This window comes from Gopherus flavomarginatus, chromosome 1 (genome assembly GCF_025201925.1).
Source record: "Gopherus flavomarginatus isolate rGopFla2 chromosome 1, rGopFla2.mat.asm, whole genome shotgun sequence".
Taxonomy (NCBI): Eukaryota; Metazoa; Chordata; order Testudines; family Testudinidae; genus Gopherus; species Gopherus flavomarginatus.
Window position 1 is genome coordinate 377705066 of NC_066617.1, and position 22800 is coordinate 377727865.

At 43.3% G+C, this 22800-nt stretch overlaps 2 pseudogenes; one reads left to right on the forward strand and one right to left on the reverse strand.

Annotated features, from left to right (window-relative positions):
• The first annotated feature begins 1038 nt into the window (after positions 1-1038).
• LOC127044739 (olfactory receptor 51E2-like) lies at positions 1039-1986 on the forward strand (annotated as a pseudogene).
• A 5257-nt stretch (positions 1987-7243) lies between these two features.
• On the reverse strand, positions 7244-8257 carry LOC127044749 (olfactory receptor 52R1-like; annotated as a pseudogene).
• Between the last annotated feature and the right edge of the window lie 14543 nt (positions 8258-22800).

Sequence of the window (22800 nt, forward strand, 5' to 3'; positions counted from 1 at the left end):
GTCACCGGTGAGGATAGCATCCAACTTCTTATAAAAATGGCAGGTTGTGGCACAGCACCAGAGATACTGTTTGCCTCCCTTGCCTTTTGGTAAACGTGCCTCAGTTCCTTCACCTTTGCTGTGTACTGCAGCGTGTTCCGATCGTAGCTTTTTTCCCACACGCTGCACAAAATCTGCCCTTCGGTATTGACATTCCTATGGCTGGAGGGCATCTGGGACTGCACAGCCTCCTCTCCCCAAATGCTGAGCAGCTCCAGAAGCTTCACGGTGTCCCCAGCATGGAGCCACCACGACCACCTGGGAATGTGTGATGTGAGCACCCCACACCGAGCAAACAGGAAGGGGAATTTCCACATTTCCAGGTCTTTAAAGGGGGATGGGCAGAAAGTGTTTACTTCGATGCAGTGGAGAGGTGTTAAAACTGTTCACCAGAGCACTCAGGAGGGCAATGTGGGACAGCGACAAAAACAAGGACATGTGTCTACACTGGCACTTTGCCAACAAAACTTTTGCGTAAAACTCTTGTCAAGGTGGTTATATAATGTCATTGAAGCTGAGGAGTTCCATCTCCGAAAGTTGCTTTGCAGTGTGTATACTGCCACTATTTCTTTGGCAAAAGCTACTTGTTTGTGAAGTGTAAGAAAATCCTAAGGAACAACGAGGAATAACCAGTATCCACACTTGTGTTTCCTACTGGTGCCTAGTAAGGTTTCCCACACCATGATGTGTAGGAATTCTTAAGCAAGGAGCACCATAAAATATGGAATTGGAATTAGTAGGGTCAGTTCTTCAGAATTCATTTCCCTGAATAATGATAATGTCATTTTCGGTGTGTGAAGAGCGACCGATCTGCTCCCCTCATGACAACAGCATTCAGTAGTGCATGTCGTGTCTCATATTCACATTATCTCTCTATCCAGGTATTTGTACTGCTACTATCATCTGAGACCCTGAGCACATACAGGAAGTCAGGGGAACATATGGTACATGCAAGAAACACTGTTCTGCCTCATTGTTGGACACCTTCTCCCCTACTCCATGTCAGATTCCAACACAATCAACTTTACCAACCCCTTCACCTTCATCCTGCTGCGCATTCCTGGCCTGGAGGCTGCCCATATCTGGATCTACATCCCCTTCTTCACCATGTACATCATAGTCATCTTGGGGAACTTCACCATCCTGTTCATCGTGAAGATGGAGCAGAGCCTCCATGGGCCCATGTACTATTTCCTCTGCATACTGGCCGTCACCGACCTGTTTGTGTATATGTCCACCCTGCCCAAAATGCTGAGCATCTTCTGGTTCAATGTCAGAGAGATTGATTTCAGTGCCTGCCTCACCCAGATGTACTTTATTCTCATCTTCTCAGTACTAGAGTCTGGGATCGTTGTGGCCATGGCTTTTGATCGCTATGTGGCCAACTGCCATCCCCAGAGACATTTCACCATCCTGACAAACTCCATGGTTGCCAAGATTGGCCTGGGCGTGATGCTGCATGGCAGCATAGTCATACTGCCCAATCCCTTCCTAGTGAGGCAGTGGCCATATTGCAGAACCAACATCATCCCTCAGCCATACTGCGCACACAGAGCTATGGTGAACCTGGCCTGAGCCGACACCCGTGTTAGTAGTTACTACGGCCTCTTTGTGCTAGTGTGTGTGATGGGTCTGGATTGGATATTTATTGCCCTTTCCTATTCCCAGATCCTCAGGGCCATCTTCAGCCTCTCCACAAATGACGCCCGGCTCAAGACTTTTGAAACCTGCGGCTTCCACCTCTTTGTCATTTTAGCCTTTTACATCCCAGGTCTCATCATCTCCCTCATGAACAGATTTGCCCAGAATGTGCCCCTGCATTTCCATGTTCTCATTGTTAATGTGTACCTCTTGCTGTCCCCCATGCTGCACCCCATAATCTACTGGGTGAAGACCAAACAGATCCGGGGCAGGCTTCTCTGGCTCTTTACTCATAAAGCGGCCTAAAGTTTTCTCCTGGTACTCTGGCTCTCAGACTGGGCTCTGTGCAGAGCTGGCTGGTGACATGGTGCTGGGCCCCCTTCCCGCAATCACTTACTGGACAGTCAAAGTGACATTAAATCCTTTCCTGGTCTTGCTGTGGTCTGTCTGTGTGACAAACTGAGGAGTCTTTTTGTGTACAACCATTCTCCCATAGGATGACACCTTTCTAACTGCTGTTAACTGGATATCTGAGGCCTCATGCCCTGTGCTGTCTATTCCCCACGGCCCTGCCGCCTGACCCACCTCTTTCCACAAGGCCCCTTCCCTCATCTCACCTATTCCCCCAAGGTCCTGCTCCATTCTCAACGTCTTCCCCCAAAGCTACACCCCTGTTACTCCCTCCCCTCCTCTCCAACCCCATGCACTTACAAATTCATCTCCACCTTCCTTCTTCCCATCCTGGGCTCCCTCTGCTCCTGGCCTGGGACGGGATCTGCTGCAGCCTGGCAAGGAACCTTCAGTGAGGACATGGCACTAAGGCTGGCAGGTAAGTCTGGAGCCGGAAGGGAAGCCAGGAAACTGTATAAAATCAGCTGAGGGTTGGGAACAGGGCTGTGATGCAGTTAGCTGAGATTGTGCATCCAAGAGTTTGTGGGACCTAAAGCTCAGATGCAAAATCCTGAGGTCAGAGACCATTGTGTGTCTTTTTGCAGTGAGAAGCATGGGTCCCAGCAGTCAGTCCTTGGCACTTCAAAGCGGTGTTGGTAGTCAGCAGGACTTAATAAGGGTCTTTCCAGTGTGGAGCCAAAGCAGTCTTTGGCTGGTGGATCTTTATGTAGACCCAATCTCCTGGGTCCTAGGAGTGGCAGGGCTTTTCAGGGTCCTTGAGTAATGCATCATAACTTCCATCAAATGAATGTCCATCTGAGCAAGGGCCAGTGGGGGTGCTACTGGAAGTCACATCGGGTGCCCTGTCAAAATCTCATGTGAGCTGAGTCCAGTCTTTCAGTTGGGAGTGGCCCTCATGCTTATCAATGCTAATGGCAAAGCATTTGGCCATTTGAGGTTTGTCTCTGCACAAATTTTAGCCAGTTTGTTTTTCAGAATCCCATTGTGACGTTCCACTGTCCCAGCAGATTTTGGATGGTGAGAGCAGTGGAGGTTGTCTTGTATCTGCAAGGCTACACATAATTCTTTTACAATCTGTCCAGTAAAATGAGTGCCAAGGTCACTGTCGATACACACAGGTATACTAAATCTTGGTACGATGTCTTTGAGCAAAATTTTCACAACCGACTTGGCATCTGCCCTCCTGCAAGGGAAGGCCTCAACCCAGCTTGAAAAAAACATCAACTAATACTAATACATATTCATAATTACAACATTTAGACATTTGAATAAAATCAATCTGAATATTTACAAATGGTCCCCACGGAAGGGGATGGGCTGCTTGTCTGGTTTTAACAGCTTTACCAACATTGTGTTGCTGGCAGATTGAACATTGTTGGCAGTAGTTCTGGGCCACAGTAGGAAAACCTGAGGCATACCAATCGCCTCCAACTGCAGCAAACATCCCCACTTTGCTCACATGCACCACCCCGTGGTGCATACGAGCAAGATAGGGCAGAAACACCCTCGGCGCATTCGTGCAGCCGTCCCAGAAGCTCCAAAGGTGATCAGGGTACAAGGTGCACCCAGCAACGCTCCATTAATGTTTCTCAGTCTCTGGCACCATCTTCTGGATCTTAGCAAGGTCATCGACGGAAGCCAGCAGAGGCTGCTCAACTAAGGCAAAAATAAAAGCAGCCTGAGGGCCAGAAAGGGCTGCATCCTTGGCTGCTGAATCAGCCAAAGCATTCCCATGAGTAACTTCATCATGAGGGGTTGGATGAGCCATGCATTTTACAATAGCAACAGCTTTGGGCAACAAAAGAGCATCCAAAAGAGCAGATACATACTGACTATTCTTAATGGGGGAACCAGAGGAAATAAGGAAACCTCTAAGCATAGTGAGAATCAGTGTAAATAGTAACAGTTTGATCCTGTGCCCGAATACATGCCCATGTCAAAGCCACGAGCTCAGCAAGCTGAGCTGAAAAGACAGAGGGAAGGAAAGCATTTTCAATAACAGAATATAAAGAACAGACAGCATAACCAGCAACCAATTTTCCCTTCAAGTTTCACAAACAAGAACCATCTACAAAATAAATAAGAACAGGATTCTGCAAAGGCACATCAGTAAGATTTTCCCTTGGCGGGTAAGAAGAGAAGTAACAGACACACAATCATGACGGTCTCCATTAAGGGGCCCTGGTAACAGCCAAGCAGGATTCAGAATGGGCCAATGAGCCAAAGTAATATGACGTGAAGATAACAGAATATGCTCATCTGAGTCACGGCACCAAATATTGTGGAAGAAACAAAACTCCACTCTCAGGTTGGAAGCAACAAAATCAGAGACAGCTTTATTCAAACAATTGCCAGGGAAGGACACTTCTGGCAGACAGCATCTCTGCCTCAGTTTCTCCAAAGTACAAGCTAAATTACACAAGCTTTTATACCTCGTTGTGACATGGATTAATTAAAAACATCTGCTTTTTCTATAGACTGTTTACTATCTATTCCAGTATTTTCTCACTTTCTCTTCTCAAAACATCATTATCCCAAGGCTGGGTCACACTGACTATTCTGTTGTTTTCTATTCGCTTCTGACGTGAACCCTACTTCTTCAGATCTCGCGATATTAGGTTAAGACTTGACAGAACAGTTGCTCTGTCTCTGACACTTAAATGGCTGCACTTAAGCCCTCTCTTTCTTTCCCGGCTTCCACACAAGCTACACGAGAGAGCCCTGGCTCATGGCCCCTTCCTCTCTTGCCTGAGAACCACTGATTAGTGAAATTAGTAGCAACAGATTATTGCAAAGAAATGTATTTTCAAGGTAAAAATGCCTGTATAACATGGGTAATGCTGTGAACAATACATAGGGTGAGTATACTAATGATAAGGGTGTTTCTATTTCTTAATAAGGGTTTTGGGGGTGTTGTAATGGATGTAAGTGTTTACATACTAACTTAGATAGAAAGAGTTCGCTGTAAGTAATCCAGGGCTTACTCGACAATTGCATTGAGTGGAACAAGTATAGCAATAATGAAGCCCGTACTCAAATCCTCTTCTGGATCAACCTGCTCCTTCTTCTTCAAACAGACTCAAAAAGTAAAAGCATAAATGTTTAAGTATATCAGAAGCAGGAAGCCTGCTAAACAACCGGTGGGGCCACTGAACAAACTAGATGCTAAAGGACTACTCAAGGACAATATGGCCATTGAGGAGAAATTAAATGATTTTTTTGCATCAGTCTTAATGACTGAGGATTTGAGGGAGATTCACAAACGTGAGCCATTCTTTTCCTTTGACAGAACTGAGGAACTGTCTCAGATTGAGATGTCTTTAGAGGAAGTTTTCATAGAATCATAGAATATCAGGGTTGGAAGGCACCTCAGGATGTCATCTAGTCCAACCCCCTGCTCAAAGCAGGGCCAGCACTCAACTAAATCATCCCAGCCAGGGCTTTGTCAAGCCTGACCTTAAAAACTTCTAAGGAAGGAGGTTCCACCACCTCTCTAGGGAACCCATTCCAGTGCTTCACCACCCTCCTAGTGAAAATTATTTTCTTAATATCCAACCTAAACCTCCCCCACTGCAACGTGAGACCATTACTCCTTATTCTCACATTTGCCACCACTGATTACAGTCTAGATCCATCCTCTTTGGAACTCACTTTCAAGTAGTTGAAAGCAGCTATCAAATCCCCCCTCATTCTTCCCTTCTGCAGACTAAACAATCCCAGTTCCCTCCGAGTCATGTGCTCCAGCCCCTTAATCATTTTTGTTTCCCTCCACTGGACCCTTTCCAATTTCTCCACATCCTTCTTGTAGTGTGGGGCCAAAACTGGACATAGTACTCCAGATGAGGCCTCACCAATGTCAAATAGAATGATCACATCCCTCCATCTGCTGGCAATGCCCCTACTTATACAGCCCAAAATGCCGTTAGCCTTCTTGGCAGCAAGGGCACACTGTTGACTCATATACAGTTTCTTGTCCTCTGTAACCCCTAGGTCCTTTTCTGCAGAACTACTGCCTAGCCATTCGGTCCCTAGTCTGTAACAGTTAATGGGATTCTTCCATCCTAAGTGCAGGACTCTGCATTTGTCCTTGTTGAACCTCATCAGGTTTCTTTTGTTCCAATCCTCTAATTTGTCTAGGCCCATCTGTATCCTATCCCTAGCCTCCAGCATATCTACCACTCCTCCCGGTTTAGTGTCCTCTGCAAACTTGCTGAGGGTGCAGTCCACGCCATCCTCCAGATCATTTAAGAAGATATTGAACAAAAACAGCCCCAAGACCAAGCCCTGGGGCACTCTGCATGAAACCGGCTGATCTATGCAGCTTTCTATCCACCTTATAGTGCATTCATCCAGCCCATACTTCTTCAACTTGCCAGCAAGTATACTGTGGGAGACCATATCAAAAGCTTTGGATAACACATCCACTGCTTTCCCCTCATCCACAGACCCAGTTATTTCCTCATAGAGGGCAATTAGGTTAGTCAGGAATGTTATTACTGTTTAATTTATTAAAATTCACCAGGACCAGATGGTTTCACCCAAGAGTTCTGAAGGAATTCAGATGTGAAATTGCAGAACCACTAACTGAATTGTAGAGTCATAGAAGATTAGGGTTGGAAGAGACAGTGCACCGACCGTGATAAACAGACAAACAGAATGTTGGGAATCATTAGGAAAGGGATAGATAATGTGAGGGAAAATATCATATTGCCTCTATATAAATCCATTGTATGCCCACATCTTGAATACTGCATGCAGATGTGTTAGAATATAGATATTCCAGCCTGTCTGTAAAGGCCTATACTTTAAGAATGTAGGTTGCCTATGGAAATGATCTAGGGGGTATAAAAGAAAGAATCTGTGTAAGGGCCTTCTCTCACTGTGACAGTCTGAGGCCCTCTTCTGAGGCCAATGCCTTTGGCTTAGGAGGCAGTGTGTGGTCACATCCTCACATTCCAAACTAATCACATTGAAATAAGACTATCTGGGGCTGTTAGGAAGGTGTTCTGATCTATCACCTCCAGCAAAAGGGAAGAGCCTAGAAGATGTAAAAAGAAATTTAGTTTGGTAGTTTTCTGTCTGGGAAGAACTCACTTATCAGTAGATACAGCTGGAGAACCCTTATGTCTGTACAGATGTAGTTGTGAAATCCTCACTTCTGTATTGTTTTGGTCCCTTTGTGAGTCAATAGCTGGAGCAGCCTGTCCTGGATTTCTTTGGTCCTCACCCCGTAGATGATGGAGTGTACCATGGGGGGCACCACAAGGTACAAGTTGGCAATGAGAATGTGGAAATGCATGGCAAGGTTGTGGCCAAACCGTTGCGTGAGGAAGGAGAAGAAAGCTGGGATGTAAGAGTCTAAGATGACAAAGATGTGGGAGCCACAGGTCACAAAAGTCTTGACTCGGGCATCCTTTGTGGGGAGACTGAAGATGGCCCTGAGGATCTGGGTATAGGACACAGTGATAAAAAACAAATCCAGACCAGTCACCAAGAATGCCACAGAGAGGCTGTAGTAACTACTGACACGGATGTCGGCACAGGCAAGTTTCACAACCGCCATGTGCTCACAGTACGAGCGGGGGATGATGTTGGTTCTGCAATATGGCCAATGCCTCGCCAGGAAAGGATGAGGAAGTATAAGTGTGCCACCGCGCAGCACCATGGCCAGACCAATCTTGGCCACCATGGGATTTGTCATGGTGGTAGAATGTCTCAGGGGATCACAGATGGCTACGTAGCGATCAAAAGCCATGGCCACGAGGATCCCAGACTCCATCACTAAGAAGCAGCGAATGAAGTACATCTGGGTGAGGCAGGCACTGAAATTGATCTCCTTGGAATTGAACCAAAAGATTGCCAGCATTTTGGGTAGAATTGATGTGAACAGGACCAGGTCGCTGATGGCCAGCATACAGAGGAAATAGTACATGGGCCCATGGAGGTTTGGTTCCATCTTCACGATGAACAGGATGGTGAAGTTCCCCAAGATGGCTATGGCGTACATGGTGCAGAAGGGGATGGAGATCCAGACATGGGCTGCCTCCAAGTCAGGAATTCCCAGCAGGATGAAGGTGGAGGGATTGATGAAGTCAGTTGTGCTGGAATCTGATGCTGATTAGGTGAGAAGGTGTCCAACTCTGAGGAAGAATGGTATCTCCTGCATATACCGTACGCACCCCTGATGTCCGATATATGCCCAGAGTCTAGGATGATGGTTGAAATACGAATGCCTGGATGGAGAGACAATGTTAACATGAGACACTATGTGCACTACGAAAGGCAGTTCTTATGGTTGAAACAGATTAGTTGCTGTTCACATGTTGAAAAAAAACATTTTCATTATTCAGATAAATGTATTATTAACAACTGACCCTACTAATGCGAATTCCACATTTTATGGTGCTCCGTGCATCAATCATTTATACATATCACAGGGTGGGGAGTGGGGACCTTCATAGGAACTAGTAGGAAACACGAGTGTGATACTTGTTATCCATTTTCATTCCTTAATGAATTGAAACCCAGGCTAGAGAGTCCTTGCTGTAGGGCATTCCCCATTCACTTGGCTGCTCAGAATCTGAGAGTCGGGAAAAACAACTACAAAGCTTTGCCAAGACATGTGCCAGAGAAAACATCTCAACTAGAATACACCTCAGGGAAAAGAGCTGCGAATCACTGATAGCAGGACTATGGAAACACCTGCTGCATGGCGAAAACAAAGGCAATCTCAGGATGCCTAATGAATGTTTTGGAGAATAACTTGCTCTGGACATGCGCTCTGTTTTGATCACCCAGTCTCTATGAAGAATATAGCAGATAGAAAGGGGTTTCTGGGATAGGCTATGAGAATAGGGGAGGTTTCAATACGTGTACTGATTGAAAATCTGGGGCTGTTGAGTACAGAGAAGAGACAAAGAAGGTAAGTATGAAAGAGGAGAACAAACCTGAGAATGGAACTGATTCCATTCAAATGCACAAACAGAGAACAGTTCCTAACCAGTAATAACTATCCAGACTTAATGCGTCAAAATGCTAATTCTTCAAAGCTGAGGCAAATTATCAGCAAAAGTGATTGGAAGGAAAAAATTAGAATATTCGGAATAAAGATTGGAAGTTCTTGTGACAAAGTGAATTCAGCTATCAGGAGGAAAATAAACCAATAATGAACAAATGAGGGAAAGGAAAAATAGCCAAAAATACAAACTGGAAGTTATGAAAACTGGTAAGTGATGGTGTTAAAGATGTTAGGAAAAAATGCATGCTTGGAAGGACTATGAATCCCAAAAAGTAGGTTATTGAGTCTATTAAGAACCAAAGAAATCCTAGAAAAATTGCAGGCCATTTCATAAATTGAGAAAGCAAACTTGTTAATGTTGCAGAAAAGGTAGATATCTTCAAGAGACAGATTTGTTCTGCGTTTGCAAAGAAGCAGTGTGAAGTACTCATATCACATGAGGTGATGAAGTACCTTCCAGTCCATGAACAATCAAGGAGGGTGTTAAACAGCGTCTACAGTCAAACCTCAGAGTTATGAAGACCAGAGCTACAAGCTAGCCGATCAATCACAGATCTCACTTGGAAACAGAAGTACAGAAACAGGCAGCAGGAGAGCTAACCCTCCCCCGACAAACCACAAATACAGGACAGTTCTGTGTTGAAGGTAAATTATTAAAAAAAATAAAGGCTAGGAAACAACGGAAAAGCTGATATAGGATTAGTTCAAACAATCCTCTAGAAATATAATTAATGTCAGTCAGTCAGGATTTGCAGAAAAAAAGTCTTGTCAAATAAATCCAATGTCATCCTTTAATAAGAGTAAACATTTCGTTGGTCAAGGAAACCACATATAAGCAATGGATTTAAATTGCAGCAAGGGAGGTTTAGGTTGGACATTAGGAAAAACTTCCTAACTGTCAGGGTGGTTAGGCATGGGAATAAATTGCCTAGGGAGGTGGTGGAATTTCCATCATTGGAGATTTTAACAAGCAGGTGAGACAGATACCTGTCAGGGATATTATAGATGGTGGTTGGTCCTGCCATGAGTGGAGGGGACTGGACTTGATGACCTCTCGAGGTCCCTTCCAGTTTTTTGATTCTATGATATGCAATAGACTTTGATTTCTCAGGTATTTGAGTTAGTAGAGGAAAACATCCTGATAAAAAACACTAACCAATTTCAGTAGAGCATATATAAAATTGACTAAAAAGTGGCTAATAGACAGATCTCAGAAAGCACTGGTCAATGGGCCATTGTCAGCAAATCTAGCTGCATCTAGTGGTATTCTGCATAGATCAGTTCTCAGTCTGATGCTTTTCAATATTTTTATCAAGGATCTGGAAGCAAATATAGAATCACTGAAGATAAAATTTGTGGATGACTCAAAAGTTGGCAGAGTGGTTACAATGAGGAGGTCAAGGCAGGCACACCGATTAATCTAGAGTGTTTTATGAGCTGGGCTCATGCAAACACCATGCTTTAATACAGTGACATGCAAAGTGATCCTCTCGGAATAGGGAAAGCAGGTCCGTCCCACAAACTAAGGCACTGTATTATGAAGGCAGGGACCCTGAAAAGGATTTAGGGCTCACTGTGGACAACCAACTCATCATGAGATCCCAGTGTGATGCTGCGGCCAAAAGGGCTGATTCAATCCTCAGCTGCATAAACAGGGCAGTGGTGAGTTGGAGCAAGGGAAGGATTTTACCTCTGCATATGGCAGTGGTGAAACTGACTGTGTCCAGTCCTGGGGTCCACATTTCAAAAAGAATGTTGAAAAAATGGAGAGAGTGCAGAAAAGAGCCAGAGAAGTGTTTGGGGGCTGGAGAAAATGTTGGACAATTTGAGACATAAAGATCTTCATCTATTTATGTTATCAGAAAGACCATCAAAGAGATAATTTCACTGGGAGAAAAACATTGGGAACTAATGTACTCTGTGATCTAGTGGAGGAAGGCAAAGGAAGGCTCAGTGGTTGGAATCTGAAGCCAGACAAATTCCACCAAGAAATAAGGGTCAAATGTTTAAAACTGTCAGTGAATAACCTTTGTAGCACACTGTGAAGGGAAGTGGTGGATTCCTCAACACTCCATACGTGCAGATCCAGACTGGGTGCTTTTCTGGAAGATCTGCTTGAGGGCCTGTCCACACTGAAAATGCTAGAAAGGCACTACTCACACCGACAGCAGGGGTTCTCCCATCAGCATAGATGATCCACCTTCCCAAGAGGTTCTAGCTAGGGTCAATGGAAAAATTCTTCTCTTGACCTCAAGCTGTCTACAGAGGGTTAAGTTGCATTTGGGTTGTCAAACAGCAAGAGATGGGTACCAGCAATTTCTGAGACGGAAGCATCTTCCCTGGGAATCCCCCTCCAGTAGCCATGTCCCACACCTCTCTCACCCCAGCATCTTCAGCAGCATCCCAAGCTGAGAGCTGATACAGAAGTGTGCACCATTTATAATATAGCTCAGGGCAATCCCAGTGGGGTTTGCTCATCCTCTAGGGGAATAACGAGCATCTGATTTTAAACAGGCTAGAGAAAATCCTGTCTGCACTTTTCTGTTTTTTATCCAGTCCTCTCCAGGTATTGCCATGACACAGCTGAACCATCTTGCCCTTGTCAGAAGCCTGACCTGTATAAGTTTATTACCCAGTCTGCCCCTTCGTCATTGTGGAGAGGAGAATGCACTAGCCTCTGCCTTTGAAGAGATTTCCCTTTTAGAGTTCAAATAACACACTGCGTCAGGTTAAAAAAAATATTAAAAATATTTATTAACTATAGAAAGATAGATATTAAGTTATCATAAGTAACAGTGTGCAGATCAAAATTGGTTACCTAAGAAATAAACAAAATCACAGTCTAAGTTCTAAATACTAGACAGGATTTGAATCAAGCCGTCTCTCACCCTCATGGTACCAATCAGTCGAGAAGGGAGAGGGGATATTGGGAAATAAGGCTCTGCAGTATCTGGGTTATGGACATGCTTGCTGGAAACTAACCCCAATAAACACTGCCTGCACCCTGGACTTCTGGTCTCCTGCTTTTTGTTTGCGTGACAAGAGCCAGGGGAGAGGGTGAAGGGAAAGCCCTCTAACAGTGACAGGGAAAGGAAGTAATGACAGGCAGGGGCAAGGTCTTGAGGGAAAAGGCAGAGCAGGAGTGGAGTCTTGGCAGAAGAGGTGGGGCAAGGGGTGAGGCTTTGGAGGTCCGGTTACCAGCAATTAGAAAGATAGCGAATCAAAGGTTTGTACATAGACTTGTTTCCAGGTTGTCAGGCTGACAAAGCACAGTAAGATCAGGAAAGGATTTAATGTCTTTTTCACTGTCCAGTAATTGATTCAGAGAAGAGGGCCCAGGACCATATCACCATCTAGATTGGCATACAGCTTGGTGGGAGAACCAGAGCACTAGGAGAAAACTTTTAGGTCCCTTTATGAGTAAAGAGCTGGAGCAGCCTGTCCGAAATCAGTTTGCTCCCCATCTCATAGACGATAGGATTTCAGGGTGCCAGGAGGTCCATGTTGGCAATGAGAAAATGGAAATGCAGACGCACATTGTAGCCAAAAAGGTGCATGAGGAAGGAGAAGAGATGCCACGTGGGGAAGGAACATAGGAAGGAGATGTTGGTCCAGTGCTTTACAAGCACAGAGACTGAAGGAGTTACAAGAAGGTGGGGCAGTACAGAGGCAGAAGGGCAGCAGAACTGGCACTTTAATAGTAGCATTGTGGCTGCAGAAAAGCGGCAGACTCCAGCTAGAGGAGGAGGATGCCCCAGAGAGCTCTGGCCAAATCCCAAAGTTTGCTTCAGGGCAACGTGGAGAAATTAACGCACATTGGAAAACATCATCCCAAATATACATATAAAATGATGGGGTCTAAATTAGCTGTTACCACTCAAGAAAGAGACCTTGGAGTCATTGCTGATAGTTCTCCAAAACCCGCCACTCAATGTGCAGCAGCAGTCAAAAAAGCGAACAGAATGTTGGAAATCATTAAGAAAGGGATAGATAATAAGATGAAAAATATCAGAAAATCATGACGATTGTGGAGAAAGTGTATATAGAAATGTTATTTGTGCCTTCCCATGACACTAGAACAAGAGGTCACTAAATGAAATGAATAGGCAGCAAGTTTAAAACAAAAAAAAGATACTATTTCTACACACAACGCATAGTGAAGCTAGGGAACTCTGTGCCAGAAGATGTTGTGAAGGCCAAGACAATAACAAGATTAAAAAAAGAACTAGATAAATTCATGGAGGACAGGTCCATCAATGGCTATTAGCCAGGATGGGCAGGGATGATGTCCCTAGCCTCTGTTTGCCAGAAGCTAGGAATGGTTGACGTGGTGTGGATTCCTTCTGGAGCACTTGGCATTGGTCACTCTCGGAAGACAGGATACTGGTCTGGATGGACCTATGTTCTGGCCCAGTATCGCCGTTCTTATAATCTTATGTTCACTGAGGCAGGGAATGGCGTTCAGGTACTGTATAGTGTGTATTCGGAATCTCTTGTGCTGTATAAAGTAAAGGAAATGTTTTAGAAAACCCCTTTTGAAGCCCTGGGTCTGTTTGCTTTAACGGTCTTGTGCCCGGGAAGAGAGAAACAGGAAACAGAGTGCACCCAAGAGGGAGCTCTGGCAAGGGTGTGCTGAACCAATTGGAGTGTCTGGGGGAGCTGAACCACATTAGAGTGAAGGGAACAGCTTGAAGACCTCTGCACATAGCTTTGTGATCACTCAGCCCCACTCCCTTTCCACTCACAGGATTCTAGCATTGATGTGGCTGCTCCAGGTTTGCTGTCACAGCCCTGCTCACGCTCCTGTGGCTCGACGCCCACCAGAAGTTTGTGTCCCACACACTGGATCCATGTCAGAGCAGCGTTCAGGCCCTGCCTCTGGCTCTGGGTTTCTAGGCCCACGGTCAGGGTGCAGCTTCCATTCTAGCACTATGGGACTGGGGAGCGCAAGGCCCTCAGGATAGTCTCATTTACTCTGTACCTCGGCAGGCTTTTCTCCTGTGGTACAGAATAGTTTGCAGTCTATTTCAGGACATGGAAGTATGTCTTATAAGAAAATACAAAATTAGATTTCAGAGAGCTCTAGTTCTACAGCTCTCTTGCTGTGACACTCTGTACCGCAGAGCAACACCCTAGCATCCCCATATTCACCATTGCTATATAGTTACAACAAATCTTGTACAAAATATGTCATGTGAGGTATCTATGGAAAAGCTGTGGTTTGCTGAATGTGATTATACTATTTGTGTGTCTGTATCATTTTTGCCTCTGAAGTAACAAATATTGACTATCTACCTGTATTTCAAATGCATTTCCTCCTGTGGTAACTCCCACAAAATAGTTTACATCCAGCCTAGCCAGCACATTGCAAATGGATATTCAACTACACGGCTCATCAATTAACACAATGGGACATGGATGCAAGGGCATGTGAGCGGCTCATGTGGCACTGGACTCCATCTTGTGCTGTAATTTTCCACTAACTGTGCTGGTATCTCTGTTTTGGATAATGGAGTTCCCTCCATATGGCAGTTCCCACCACTTGGTCTCATTCCTCCCACAACTCAATACTTTAAAACACAGCTAAAAGAAAAAGATTTGACTGGAGAGGTGGTCACAGGTTGGAAAGGAGAAATGCAGAAACCTCTCCAAAAGTCCACAAATGTGAACAGCTGTGTCCTGCATACAACAAGGCAAGTGATATTGCTGAATAGGTTTCAGAGTGGTAGCTGTGGTAGTCTGCATCAGCAGAAACAATGAGGAGTCCTTGTGGCACCTTAGAGACTAACACATTTATTTGGGCATAAGTTTTTGTGGGCAAGAACCCACTTAGTCAGATGCATGAAGTGAAAAATACAGAAGTAGGTATAAATTCATCAAAGAATGGGGGTTGCTTTACCAAGCACGAGGTCAGTCTAACGAGATAGTGACTACTTCCCTATCTTTGAGAGGCTGTGCCTGATTCATAAGATTCCTGATAACCAGCAGATGCCCACTTTCACTTCAAAGGTAACTGGTAAAGCTCTGGATATAGTCAATAAAATGCCAATTGAGAATCTTTTGGATTATTCTAAATTCAAATAAATGGTTTTGAAACAATTTCAGATTACCCCTGAAATACACAGAGTGAAATTTACAAATCCTAAGATTACTGCTGATAACAAGTAATGTGGAATATGTAAACAAAATGAAAGATTTGATGGGAAAGTGGGCAAGGGGCAAAGATGTTAGAAGCGTTAAAGGAATGTTTGATGTTGTTGCTCAGGAGTATTTCTTAAATATATGTAAAGATGATGTAAAACAGAGTCTCTGGGACAAAGGGTGAACACTGTGGATGAAATGTCTTCTCTAGCTGACAATTTTGGGCAGACACAAACGTCTGCTGTGAATAAAGCTCAGACAGAGGGGTTTACACTTGATGGGAAGCATTTTCCATTTTACCCCATTCCTCTATACTCCACAGAGGCCTAGCGAACATGCAAAGTCCCCTTACATCCTTACCTCACCCCGGCATACCAAGACACCAAAGATAACCTTAGACTGAGATCCCCACCAATCCCCTGGTGAGCGGCAGACTCAATTCTCTGGAGTCCCCACTAAAGAAAAATTCCAACAGGTCTTAAAAAGAAGTCTTTATATAAAAAAGAAAGAAAAAGACATTAAAAATAGTCTCTGTATTGACGTGACAATATACAGGGTCAATTGCTTAAAAGAAAAAATGAATAAACAGCCTTATCCAAAAAGAATACACTCCAGCAACTACACACATGTAAATACAAAAAAACAATATAAACCTATTGTCTTACTATCCTTGTCCTTACAACTTGGAAACAGAAGATTAGAAAGCCTGGAGATTCCTGTGGTCAGTCTCAAAGCCGAGAAAAGAACAGACCAAGAACAAAGGACTCACACCCAAAGTTTCCCTCCACCCAGATTTGAAAAAATCTTGTTTCCTGATTGGTCCTCTGGTCAGGTGTTATTTATTTCCAGGTGAAAGAACATTAACCCTTAGCTATCTGTTTATGACAAGGTTACAGACTACAATTGGTACTTCTGCAATTTCACATTTGAGTTCCTTCAGAATTACTGGGTGAATACCATCTGGTCCTGCTAACTTGTTACTATTTAGTTTAATTTACATAGAATCATAGAATCAGGGTACATAGGCCATATTCCTTACTTGAGATACAAAAATGATACATGCATACAAATAGGATAATCTTATTCAGTGAATCATAATGTTTCCAATGATACCTCACATGACCCAGGTTGCATAAAACATATCTTAGTTATGCCATATTGATATCATAAGTATAATTCTGTGAAGACTATAGGGCTAGGGTCACAATCTAACTAACCATTTTTAAATATTGGCCAAGCGCCAGATTTCTTTCAGTCTTCCAGAACTTCCCCCTGTTCCAGGAAAATCCACTCCAAAGTGGCCAGGCATGAAGAGTCCCCAGATCAGATAAAAAGGCAAAAGCGAGCTAACAAACACTTTTACCAGAGATGTCACTCAAAAACTGCTGAGACTAGAACCTGTTGACTGTGTTTGTGTGAAAGTGAATGGAGAAAAGAATGGGCAACTGCAGTTGTGGTAAAGAAAAATATTTTAGAGCCCAAATCATCTCTAATAGAGACTCACAATGAAGAGTCCAACACAAACCATCAACATCTACTGTTTGCTCCTTGGAAGGCGCAATGAACAGAGCAAAGATGGTAGATGGAGAATAATAAGAATAAGATGAAAAGATTCCAAAATGACCAGAGACAGTTGGTGCAACAGCCAGATGACCAAGTTGTTACACATTCAAGTTATCTAGTTAGAAAAACAGAAGGATTCAGAGACACCTAACAGGCTGATACATACTGAACTTTAATGATAGCAGAGAAACAATCCCATAGTTGGTACCCACTTTCTAGATGATGTCATGATATCCTATTGCACTCTGGGGGTTGGGACCCCAGTTATAGGAAGAGACAGGCAAAAGTAGTGGGGATTCCCATTATTAGAAATATAGATAGTTGGGTTTATGATAACCAGAAGAACCACATGATGAATTGCCTGCTGGGTATGAAGGTAGTGGATCTCACAAAACATCTACATAGCCTTACAGGTAGTTCTGGGGAGGAGCCAGTGGTTGTGGTACAGGTAGGTAACAATGACATAAGGAAAGATAAGTGAGAGGTCCTCGAGTCCTGGAGGCCAAATTTAGACTGCTAGGTAAGAGATTAAATTTCAGAACCTCCATAGAATCATTCTCTGAAACCCTTCCAGTTCTATGCTCAGGACAAGTAAAACAGGCAGAGCTGCTGGGTCTCAATCTGGAAATGACATAATGATGTAAGTAGTAGGAGTTTAGGTTTAATAAGAACTGGAGAACCTTTTGGAGAATGAGTGACCCATACAGGAGGGATGCGCTCACAGGCACGTAAAATTAAAAAGGTTATGGAGGATTTTTTCAACTAAAGGTTGAGGAAAAGCCAACAGGTCTGGAGGAGCCATGCACTGTGAAATCCCCAAGGTCACATAGGAGCCATGCTGCTTCTTGGGGGGCACAGCCCATATCTGAAGGCGGAGCTGACTCAATCCAGTGAGAGTGAGTGGCATTGTGATCTGGCCTATAGGGTAGCAATGCCACTCAAATTTGCAGCAACTATCAAGAGTTGTGATTTCTGCAACCAACCCACAGACAGCGATATTCTTGCAGCCAAATCTATGAATGACTCCAAGAACATACATCACTTGAACGGGCTCCTAGAGTTCATGACACTTGACAGACTCTGCATGGCTTTTAGTTTGTTTTATAATTATGAGTTTCCCCATTTTCTCTGCTTTTCCCTGGCACATGGCCCTCCCCAGCCCCCTTGGAGTACCATACACCCAGGCAGGGGGAAGAGCAGGGAATTGTTTGTCAGTCTCACAGTCTTTGTGAAGCTGCAGCTTCTCAGGTGAGGCAGAAATCCAGCTGGGACCCCACAGCGATGGCTATAAACCTCCCTGCCCAGCGCTCCTCTGGCACTTCACAGATTCTCTCAGGACACCTCCCGCTGGCCCGGGCAGCCCCTGTCTGCTGAGCAGGAGTTGGGTGAGTGCAGGGCTTTGGAGCCCAGAAATGGCCATGATTAGTGGCACCTGCCCCACATAACAGCCCAGAGGAAGCACAGAGCTGAAACGAGGAGGGGAGATCTCACAGGTTGTCCCTGGTCAGGGAAGCTCAGAGAGGGGCAGGCTCAGGATCTGGGGAGAGAGCTGTGAGAGCTGCATGTCTAGAAGGTTGGTCTGCAGGAAAGGCGCTTAGCCTGGGGGACCCTCATAGTTTCATCTTCCTTTAACTGCACAGAAGGGGCTGGGTTATTCAGTGGGACTTGACTGGGAAATGTGAATTCAGTGTGAATTTCCCTTTCCCACAAGGTGGTGTCGCCCTGTATTTAAGTGGAGTATATATCCCAGAATTTGATCCAGCTAATTGCAAACATATTATGTGCATTCCACCAAAGTGAATTAATAAAATAGAATACCATTTAGTTAAGGGTTAATTTGGAGACAGGCTTTCAGAAGTGAGGTCATAAGATTTTTGCTAATTAATATAAAAAAGTAAATAACAAATATTTTTTTAAATGTAAATAAACAACCTGAAGTCTAGCCCAGGGGTTCTCAAACTTCATTGCCTGTGATCCCCTCCTGGCAAACAAAAATTATTTCACAACCCCCAGAGGAGGGACTGAAGCCTGAGCCCACGCAGACCCCACTGTCCCGGTTGCAGGGAGCAAAGCCTGAAACCCACCACTCTGTGCAGGGGTGTGGGTGGGGGTCGACAAAGCTGAGAGCTTAATGGCTTGAGCCCTCCCACCCGGGGCTGATGTCCTTGGACTCGGGCCCTGGGCAGTCGGGCCTGGGCTTCAGCCCTAGGACCCAGCAAGTCTAAGCCAGCCCTGGCGACTCATTGAGAACCACCAATCTTGACTCCTCTAATAATAAACATTTATGAAAAGTTTATAAAGTAACAACAAAATTGAGGTCTTTATGACCATTTAAACATGCTTTTTTAAAACTTTTTTTTGTAAACCGTCTGAAATCCTGGGGCTTTTTAAGTGCAAGACAAAAGAATTTTACATTTTATTTGCAATTTTGCGTTTTTATTTTTTTTTAATTTTTAATTTTTTTTATTTATTTTTAGCATTTGGAAACAAGGGGGACTATTACAGCCTACAATGGATTATCTTTGTCCCGGGGTTGTTCCCTTAGGGACGTCATTCCAAAAGTGAATGCACTTGGGTTTGCTACGATTCATGAGCAGCTGACAGATTCTACCCAGTGACAGCCACTATCCGGGTAGTCTTTATTTCTTTTTATTAACAAATATGTTTTTCCAGCAAGTCCATGTGAATGCATAATAGCGATGATGTTTGCTCAAAAGTGGTAGGGATTCTCTAGTAGTCCAAACTATCATGCATTGCCAGTTCCTGGTCATTCCAACAGGAACGGACCCACAGAAACCTGCCTAGAAGTACTAGCAACAACTTTTAAGAGCTGCTGCATCCCTTGGTCTGTAAGACTTGAGGTTATTATGTGGTGTGCCATCTACCCACCATTGTTCTGGAAGGAACATGTCTCTTCCATTCATTGCCTTGAATGAGATAACTCCATGGGGGACCACAGAACCTTTTATGGCCATAAAACTAAATGGCAGCTGCTGATCCCAGTCATTACACTGCTAGTTCACTACTTTTTTTTTGGAGCAGTTTTAGGAGTGCAGTTAAATTTTTCTATTTGACCTGAACTTTGAGGGTGCCCTGCTACGTGCAGTCTCTGCTTAAATTCTAGTGCTTGACAGATTCCTTTGGTGATGTCCCTGATAAACTGAGGACTGTGATCTGAAGTGTGGCGGGGGGGAATTCCCCAGCTAGTTATTATCTGCTGAATCAGCACCAAGCCTGTTATTTGGACTCTTATTTTTTCAGGTGGGAATTGCTTTAATCCATTTTGTAAACAAATCAACGATTACTAAACAACACTGATTACCTCTGGCTGTTCTTGGTAAAAGTCCAATATAATCAGTCTGTAAATGGGCCCAAGGTCCTTCAATTCTATTGTGTCTTAGAGGTCCTTTGACGATTTTGGAATCAGGATTATTGGCTGCACAGGGCAGACAGTTGTTTAAAAGCTGTTCCACATCCCTGCTCATATTTGACCACCAGCCAGTGGCTTGTAATCTAGACAAAGGGGATTTTTTTTTTTAATTTTACAATGCACTCTCCCCGATCGACTAGATAAATTGTTTCTAAAAATTCCACTCAAATTTTAAAAAATTGCAATCCTGGTGAAAATAATACATTTTACTTATAATTAGAAGTTTTTTTTAAAAAAAACACTCCCCTTGTTTTATTAATGTCTAAGGCAAATATAAAATAGGTTATCCTATTATAGCTCTAGGCTTTAATATTCATCGAACAGTAATAGAAACCAGAAATCATATGCTATGGTCCATAAAATAGACCCCAAACTTAAAAACGGTAAAATTAAGAGCCTGCTTTAAAACATCTGTAATTGAATATAAACTTACAAAAATGCTTCACAACCACAAAATATATATTAAAAAGTCCTTAAGAATGTCATTTTGTTATTAATCCATTTGAAAATAAATCTGTAGTTGCTTATGTGGGTAATAATTGTGTATGCCTTAAAAGTGAGTGTCCTGTGCTCATAATTCATTATGTGTATAATATAACCCAGAATCCCCCCAAATAAGTGCTTTGGTACAATAGAAGCCATTAAAAATGTAATTTCTAATATCAAGTGCCTAAATTAAAAATTCAGCCAATTAAAAGTAAAATACACCTCAGACTCCAATGAAATGCCTGTACCTATTCAAATACATTTAATTGCTATTAAAATGTTATTTGATCATTCCTGCTAGCAGGAGACATGTAATGTCATGGTTACTAGTATCAGAGGGGTAGCCGTGTTAATCTGGATCTGTAAAAGCAGCAAAGAGTCCTGTAGCACTTTATAGCCTAACAGATATATTGGAGCATGAGCTTTCATGGGTGAAAACCCACTTTACTGTCATGGCTACTGTTCAGCACATTGCTAACAAAATTAACCAGTAATTAAAAGGGTTTGCAGAGATTCGGAACACAGTGGGAGGGGGACATTGTTGGAGGTGACATTGGTTATGTTCAATTTGGCTTTACACACAATTGTGGTGATTCTAATGCTTCAGGGAGCATTGATTGTTGTGCTCTTAGCACTGTAATGCTGAATAAAAAAAATATATTAATCAAACCATAGGCACTTCCCGAAAATAAGTACCTGATGTCTGGTCTTTAATGAGGCAAAATCAGGAGTGAAACCAAAAAGTGCCAGTGAGGAAATTCCAGCTCAGTCTTGGTTGAGAGCCTTGAGCCCAATGATGGACTTTAAGAAGAAACTCACTGAACTCATATATATGTAAAGGCCTCAATATTTAAAATATGTGGCCTTTAAAAGGGGAATGTTGCCTTAGATTTAAAAGGTGTGGATACCCCAGAATGTGATCCAGCTAATTGCAAGCATATTAAGTGCATTCCACCAAAATGAATTAATAAAATAGAACGCCACATAGTTATGGGTTAATTTGGGGACAGGCTTGCAGAAGCAAGGTCAGAAGTACTGGCATTTTTTCTAATCAGTATGAAAAAATGTAAATAACTAAAAATAACAAAAATAAATAAATGAATAAACATCCTTAAGTCTAGATGCCATTAATAATAAATGTTTATTCAAAATTTTAAAAAGTAATAACTTAATAAGGGTCATTATGACTTATATGTTTTATAAAAGTTATTTAAAAATTAAATAATAAAATGTACTTGGTAACAGTCCTCAGGAGCCGTCCTGGGAGAAATGGTTTCCTGATATCTTTACACCCAACAGGGAGTTGTTTGGCCAGCGTGGCATGTCTTTGATTACTCAGTACTGTCTAAGAATATAGGTGAATATCTGGATGGTCTAAACCTCTTGCTTATGTCTCTGTGCACTTACATGTAATTAACAACAGTGTTAGACAAGAGCATATGACTTGCATTACTCCTTGATCAAACCGGATCCCTGAGTTCCTGTTGATTCATCCTTCACACCACCGGAAGTGAAATAGTGAAGTTGTCCCCACTGGGGGTTTTGACAATCCTGGGTAACAGAGCTCCTGTAGGTTTCCCAGCTCTCCCCTTTGTGGCAGAGACCCCTGTATAGTCCAGGTAAAATTGGTGGGTTGATAGTATGTGACCATGTTGTTCTTTGTCAAGGTCTGATTCTGCCTCACAAGGTGTCTCCCATCTAGATCCCACTGGATCCAACAGCACCTGCTTGTACCTGGCTTAAGGTAGAATTTTGCTGGAAGGTTATTGTCAGTGTATCATTGAATCCATCTGCGTTGGATTGAAAATTTGATGACAATATCTTCAGGCAGTTACATGCTCTAGCACTGTACAGGAAGACAAGCCCACAGACATGCACCATTGTAACTAACTGGTTTAATTAAAGAGATGTAAATCCTTGTGTAGACACTTTTTTGTAGCTTAAAACTCTCCCTAATCTTGTTAAACTAAACAGCAATCAAACCGTGTACAAAGTCTTTCGTACCAATTTAACTGAATGAGTTTAAAATTGCACCCAACATTGAACCAGCACAACCCCATGTTTGCACAAG